This window comes from Oppia nitens, unplaced genomic scaffold (assembly GCF_028296485.1).
Source record: "Oppia nitens isolate AA-2021 unplaced genomic scaffold, nextdenovo-longstitch-racon4-pilon3 scaffold20_pilon_pilon_pilon, whole genome shotgun sequence".
In the NCBI taxonomy this organism is placed as follows: domain Eukaryota; kingdom Metazoa; phylum Arthropoda; class Arachnida; order Sarcoptiformes; family Oppiidae; genus Oppia; species Oppia nitens.
The window spans coordinates 612,246-621,030 of NW_026533200.1; positions in this window are offsets into that span (position 1 = coordinate 612,246).

Here is an 8,785-nt window from a genome sequence, read left to right on the forward strand (position 1 = left end):
GGCTAATCAAGTGGTCATTGTTTGAGTTGCACTTTATATGTACAGCTGTTTTATTAGAGAGAGAGAGAGAGAGAGAGAGAGAGAGAAAGAAAGAAAGAGAGAGAGAGAGAGAGAGAGAGAGAGAGAGAGAGAGAGAGAGAGACAGAGAGAGAGACAGAGAGAGAGACAGAGAGAGAGAGACAGAGAGAGACAGAGAGAGAGACAGAGAGAGAGACAGAGAGAGACAGAGAGAGACAGAGAGACAAAGAGACAGACAGACAAAGAGACAGACAGACAAAGAGACAGACAAAGAGACAAAGAGACAGACAGAGAGAGAGAGAGAGAGAGAGAGAGAGAGAGAGAGAGAGAGAGAGAGAGAGAGAGAGAGAGAGAGAGAGAGAGAGAGAGAGAGAGAGAGAGAGATAGTTAATATTAAAAACTTTAGGTATATTATGATATCTAATAAATTAAAAATATTAATAATATATACACTAAATATAAAACGTATTGTATGTATGAAAAAAATAAATTACATTTGAAATACTACTGAATAAATAATGATGTCATCAATATGTTTGTCATTTAACATATGATAATAATTTTAAAGTATATTTAAATTTTAAATGTAGTTTACATTAAAAATAACAACACGTGAAATACATTCAATTAAATACAAATAAATTATTTTTTTTAAAAATAGTTATTTAAATATTTTTGATAATAATATTATAATAATAATGATAACAATAGTAAACATGAATTTACTTATCATTTAATAATAATAATAATAATTCAAACATTTATGTGACAAAAAATAAATTATGACATTTTTTGATAAAACAAGTGATATATTAGTATGAAATCAATTGATTAGTTATTTAAAAAATTAATTAATTTAATTAACAAAAATAAGTGATAAAAGTGTTGCAAACTTTGTGTGACCAACAAAAAAAAATATTGCAATTATTATAACAAACATTGCATTCAACCAAACAATCAGTTAATTATTAGACTATAGTATACTATAGTAGTGGTAGTAATATTATAGTGTGTGATTATAGTGATTGTGATAATAACAGTGTCGACATAACAAATAACTTTACCAATAAGTTAATTGGCCGTCAATTGTTTTGATTAAATGGTAAGTAATTTTATTAATAATTAATTTAATATTTTTTTTGTGGCCGACATTTTGGCCCCAAAAGCACGTGTTATCGCGTGTTATTGTTATCCACACGTGTGTTGTTGTTGTCATAACAGTCACTATAATCAGTGATTTTTCATTGAAATGCATTGAAATTTGTTGTAATAGTCATTGAATTCAAGCATTCAATAGCTTTACACAAAACTATACTATTTTCAGACAAACTTTTTTTGTTGTTGAGTTATTTTCAATATTACTGTAATATTACAATTGATTACAATTTTTAAACAATAATAAATTCAATTTAAATTGTTTTAGTTTATTAATAATTTATAATTAATTTAACTACATATTAAAATACTTAATTATTTTTTTTTATTTATCAAAACACCAGACAATGATTTTATAGAAATAATTACTTCAAATACAAGAGTCAAACAAACAAATCAATTAGTTTTGGCGATTATATTGTGTTTTTCAATAGCAATAATGAGTTATAAATTTATAACTGTTATAAATACTTAAATAGTATTATAAAAACTGGTTTTTATTTTCAGTTTATACCCTAATAAATAGCCTAATAAATTGTAGGTATGAGCCAAATAGAGAGAGAGAGAGAGAGAGAGAGAGAGAGAGAGACTGATGTACTGTATGTGTATGTGTATGTGTATGTGTATGTGTATGTGTATGTGTATGTGTATGTGTATGTGTATGTGTATGTGTATGTGTATGTGTATGTGTATGTGTATGTGTATGTGTATGTGTATGTGTATGTGTATGTGTATGTGTATGTGTATGTGTATGTGTATGTGTATGTATGTGTATGTGTATGTATGTGTATGTATGTGTGTGTGTATGTGTGTGTGAGAGAGAGATATAGTTTACTGTATAATACAATTGACGGTAAGGCCAGTTATCCTAATGTGTTTGCCCAATGAAATTGTCAATTGAGTTGTATATTATACATTGCAGGGCCATTACAGTTGTACAGTACTATACGATTGTTTTTATACCTTAAATAAAAACATATGAAAATAAAAACTACTGTTTTTTTGTTGTTGCGACACTAGTTGTGTTAATATTTGTTTTATGTATTTGAGTATATATTTATATATACAATATATATATATATATATATAATAGTAGGTGAGTGCCGATAGTAATTGGTTGATACAAACAGATGCTGTTTTAGGTATAAGGGATTGTCATCTATTGTCACCTTTTTTTTGTAAGCAAACAGTGGTGCACTCTCTCTCTCTCTCTCTCTCTCTCTCTCTCTCTCTCTCTCTCTCTCTCTCTCTCTCTCTCTCTCTCTCTCTCTCTCTCTCTCTAACAATACTAACAATAACAATGAAAAATACTTGTAATAAAATTTAATTGAAAGATCTATTGTATGTAAATCTATTTGTTGTTGATTTTTGAATACAATTACTTTACGATATACTAATAATAGGATTCATGGCATCAATGGATTGTTAACTATGTTTTTTATGATGAGTTCAAGTGCTACACATTGAATGATATTGAATGTCACCGATTGGATCAAACAGTGTATGTATGTGTGTGTGTGTGTGTGTGTGAGAGAGAGAGAGAGAGAGAGAGAGAGTGGACTAACAAAAGGAAATTTAATGGTTTCTTCAGTTTATTCTGTATTTTAAGTGAAATACTTGTATTAATAGGTTTAAAGCTGAAGAGTGAGTGAGTGAGTGAGTGAGTGAGTGAATGAATGAGTGAGTGAGTGAGTGAGTGAGTGAGTGAGTGAGTGAGTGAGTGAGTGAGTGAATGAATGAATGAATGAATGAGTGAGTGAGTGAGTGAGTGAGTAATTGATTTACACTGTGATAAGGTATGTGTTAGTACATACAGACATGTTATGGACATTCAGTCATATAATAATAAATTAAATAATTATTATTATTTCAAAAAAAATAATATTAAAATTTAAATCAATTTTTTTCGCTTTTTTCACTTTTTTTTATTAATATATAACAATGAATAAGATTTTTAGTTAAAAAATAAAATTATATTTTAAAATGAATTATTTAAAAAAAAATATTAAATAATAAAAAAATATAATGATATTTAATGATAAATTTAGTGAAAAAACTATTGATTTTTACAAAACATTAATTTTTTTTAACTATATTTAACATTAGTTTTTATTAATGTTTTTTTTTGGTGCACTTTATGTTTGTGTTGATTCAGATATTTTAGTTTATCAAATATTTTATTACAATCAACGTAATCACATTTGAATTCGGGTTCAATTGAATGATCTATTGATAGATGTTGTCGTAAACAATGATTAGTTGTAAATCGTTTCAAACATTTTTTTACTGAACATTTGAATCGTTTTTTCTTCAAATGAATTAATTTATGATTTTTTAAATTATCATTTGTTGCAAATGTTTTATCGCAATACTCGACATCACATTTATAGAGTTGTTTAACAACAGTTGATGAATGTTTGGTTCGTTGATGTCGTAATAAATTAAATTTATCTGAAAATTGTTTGTTACAGTCCTGGGCATCACATTTAAACAGCGATTGTTTTCTATGTATTTGCAGTACATGTCTATTCATATTGGATTTTGTTGTAAATTTTTTTCGACAATTTTTATAAACGCATTTAAACTTTTCATTCAAATGTACAATAGATTTATGTTTAGTTAAATGAAATTTTGTTGAAAAACTTTTACCACAATTGTTAACATTGCAAACAATATGCATATGTTTTGAACTTTTATGATAATATAATGCCGACTGAGTTTTGAATGTTTCCGTACAATCAGTACATTTGAATTGATTATCCGATGAATGTATGAATTGGTGTTGAATTAGATTTGATTTATGAATGGTTTTAAACTGACATTTAGGCCAAAGACACTTAAATTTTTTGTTTTTATCCACACTTTTAATGTTAGTGTTGTTGTTGTCATTACAGTCACTATAATCAGTAATTTTCACTGATTTGCAATCATTTGTTGTTTTGATATTCACTTCATTTAACTCATCAATTGTTTTACATAAAACATCACTAATTTCTGATAAACTTTTTGTTTGTTTATCGATAATACTATTGTGTAATGATTTCAATTCAGACAACTTTTTTAACATATATTTAATTTTATTATTTATTGAATTCATAATTATTATTATTATTATTAGAAAAATATTCTCAACAATGTTTATCAATAATAATAATAATACTATTTTGTAATGATTTTAATTTACTTAATATATTCAACTTCAGTATCAGTTTATTAATATTATTATTAATAATTTAATTAATATTTTGAATTTTTTAATTTTTTTTTTGATAATAATATAACATTAATATTAGTTAACAATACTTTTATTTGACGCATATATACTGTACATGTATTTCAATTCAGCAAATGGTTAGTACAATAATAAGTGAATTACTATAAAAATACGGCTAATTTATATATACGATTGAAAACCGGGTGTATATTAGTAGGTATGAGCCAGTATGTAGTGAGATAGGGGATGGGGGGGGGGTAAACCCATTGTCAACTAGGCTTATTAGCAAACCATTAGCTTTATAGGTGGGGGAGGGGTAGGTAAGGGATGACAAAATATCCCCCCGTTTTTATTGTTGCTAATAATGTATGGCTTAAGCAAACAGTGTTCACTCTCTCTCTCTCTCTCTCTAAGAATAACAACAAAGAAAATACTTATAATAAATTATAATTGAAATGTATTTATATATAAGTTTTTTCTGGTTATTGATTTGCATACAAATGTTTTACTGATAAGGCTTATTGACATCAATAGGCTTTGACAGGGTTTTTGAATGACAGTTAGATGAATACAGATTGAATGATATTGAATGTCACCGATTAGATCAAACAGTGTATGTGTATGTGTATGTGTATGTGTATGTGTATGTGTATGTGTATGTGTATGTGTATGTGTATGTGTATGTGTATGTGTATGTGTATGTGTATGTGTATGTGTGAATGTATATGTGTGTATGTCTGTGTGTGTATGTATATGTATATATATATATGTGTGTGTGTGTGTGTGTGTGTCTATGTGTGCAATAATAATAATAATAATAATAATAAATACAATTACCTATAAAATACCTAAATCAAACAAAAAGCAATACATTTTTTATTGACGCTTATACTGTATTTTGTTACGATTGTAATGTTTAATATTAATATATAAAGTATTGTATATATAAATAGTTTTAAAACTGCGAAACTAAAAATTTTTATTTTATTAATATATAACTGTTTATTTTGTATATATATATATATTTATTGAAAGACTGGGTATATATTTGGTTTAGGTTTTTCTAAAAATTATATAATAGTAGGTGAGTGCCGACAGATGGGCTATTTTAAGGGATTGTCACCTATTTTTTTGTTGAACAAAAATATCATACCATATATTGTTTGCTAATAATGTTTGGTTTGGTTTAAACATCAAACAGCAGTGCGGACTCTCCTAACAATAATAATAATAATGAAAAATACTTGAATTTTGTAATTGAAATCCATTTATGTGTTTATTTTGTGTTTGCTATTGATTTGCATACAATTGGTTTTACGATAAGATTTTTTTTATATTATTATTATTAAGGCATCAATTGGCTGACAATGGGTTTCATTTTGGATGACAGTTATAGAGGAGAGGGATAGACATATTGAATGTCACCGATTTGATCAAACAGTGTGTGTGTGTGTGTGTGTGTGTGTGTGTGGACTAACAAAATGAAAATTTAAACGTTTCTTAAGTTTATTTTTGTATTTTAAGTTAAATATTTGTATTAATAAGCAGTAGAGTGAGTGAGTGAGTGGGTAAGTGAGTGAATGAGTGGGTAAGTGAGTGAGTGAGTGAATGAGTGGGTAAGTGAGTGAATGAGTGGGTAAGTGAGTGAGTGAGTGGGTAAGTGAGTGAATGAGTGGGTAAGTGAGTGAGTGAGTGAGTGGGTAAGTGAGTGAATGAGTGGGTAAGTGAGTGAGTGAGTGAATGAGTGGGTAAGTGAGTGAATGAGTGGGTAAGTGAGTGAGTGGGTAAGTGAGTGAATGAGTGGGTAAGTGAGTGAGTGTGAGTGAATTTTTAAAAAATAAAATATTTATTTAATTGATTTATCAATAATGTAATTATTTAGTTAAATCATATTAATTCAATCAATTTTTTATTATTACATTTTAATTAAGCAAATATGTATAAAATAATAATATTATTTAGTATTTAGAATTTATTTTTAAAACATATTTTAGTAAAATTTTAATTATGAATAACATTGATATTTGTGATATTTTAGATTTGATTTTTTCGCCAACAAATAATTTATCGCATTTATCGACATCACATTTTAATATCCATATGAATAAGTTTTGTATGTTGACTTAAATATTTTAATTTATCATAAATTTTGTTACAATTATTGTAATTACATTTAAATTTCGGTTCAATTGAATGATCTCTGAATAGGTGTTGTCGTAAACAATGATTTGTTGTAAATGTTTTCAAACATTTGTTGTTATTAACTAAACAATGAAATTGTTTTCCTTTTAAATGAATTAATTTATGTCTATTATAATCTCGAAGGCTCTGAAATATTCGGTTACAATAATCGACATCACATTTAAATGATTGTTGTTTTAAATGAATTAATTTTTGATGGCTTTTTAAATTAGATATTTGCGAAAATTTTTTATTACAATCTTCATAATTACAGTTAAACTTTTTATTTAAATGAACATAAGATTTGTGTTGATTTAAACGTGATTTTGATGTAAAATATTTGTCGCAATCGTTGACATCGCAAACATATTTTAGATTTAAATGTTTAACAGTTTTATGATAATATAATGTTGATTTACATTTGAATATTTTATTACAATTATAGCATTTAAAATGTTTTTCAAATAAATGTATCGATTGATGTATAGTTGTATTGTTTTTACTATTACTTATATACCGACATTTAGGCCAAAAACACTTGAATCGCGTGTTATTATTATCCACACGTGTGTTGTTGTTGTCATAACAGTCACTATAATCAGTGATTTTCAATGAAATGCAATCATTTGTTGTTTGGATATTCATTACATTCAGGCCATCAATCGCTTCATACAAAACAACACTATTTTTTGACAAACTATTTGTTTTTATATCAATACTATTGTATAATGATTTCAATTCACTTAATTTATTTAACATATACTTAATATTAACCAATTTATCATTTATTATATCCATTAGTTAATAGTTAATATATATTAAAACCAAATGAAATAAACAACACTAACTACTACTAAATAATGAGTCAAACAAAGCAATAGTTTTGGCGCTTATATTGTGTTAATTCAATAGCAATGGATATCAATATATATATAACTGAATAATAAAAACCGGTTTTTTATATTCAATTTATACTTTATTTTTGTAAGACTTTGCAGGTTTGGGTCAAAAGAGTTAGTGAGAGACAAAAATTAAGATATACTGTATATATATATATATATATATATATATAGAGAGAGAGAGAGAGAGAGAGAGAGAGAGAGAGAGAGAGAGAGAGAGAGAGAGAGAGAGAGAGAGAGAGAGAGAGAGAGAGAGAGAGAGAGAGAGAGAGAGAGAGAGAGAGAGAGAGAGAGAGAGAGAGAGAGAGAGAGAGAGAGAGAGAGAGAGAGAGAGAGAGAGTAAGAGAGAGAGAGAGTAAGAGAGAGAGTAAGAGAGAGAGTAAGAGAGAAAAAATGAGAGAGAGATAATGTACGGTACGGTCCAGTTATCCCGAAATTTTTGTTTCAATGGGTCAATGATTTTTACATTTTTATTGCCGGCCAATACTATTGGGAAAAAAATTCTTTTAAAAAAATAATTAATAACTAAATATATTACAATAATATTTATGATAGTTTAATGAAATATTTATTAAAAATTAATTACAATTTACAAAAAATTAGTTTTAATTATTACATTTTAATTTGTAAACAAAATTAATAAGTTATTTATTTATAAATCATATATTTTATTATATTTGATTTTCGAGCAAAATATTTATTGCATTTATAGACATCACATTTAAATTGTTTTACTTAAATGAATATTTTTTTGTGTCGATTTAAATGTTTAATTTTTTCATACATTTTATTACAATTATTGTAATTACATTTAAATTTTGGTTCAATTGAATGATCTAATGATTTGTGTCGAAGTAAACAATGATTTGTTGTAAATGTTTTCAAACAATCACTAACTGAACAATGAAATCGTTTTTTCTTCAAATGTGTTAATTTATGTCTTTCATATTGACTACTAATATAAAATTTTTTATAACAATTATCGACATCACATTTAAAAGGTATATAATTTAAATGAACAACTTTTTGATGAATATTTAAAGTGGATTTATATCTAAATGTTTTATTACAATTTAAATAAAAACATTTAATTTTTTTATTTGAATGAATGGCAAGTTTATGTTGAATTAAAACTGATTTTCTAGTAAAACTTTTGCCACAATCGTTGACATCACAAACATATTTGATATTTAAATGTTTGGCACTTTTATGATAATTTAAATTTGAATGATTTTTGTACGATTTATTACAATTTTCAAAATAACATATAAATTGATTTTCATCCGATGAATGAATCAGTTGATGTTCAATTAAATTT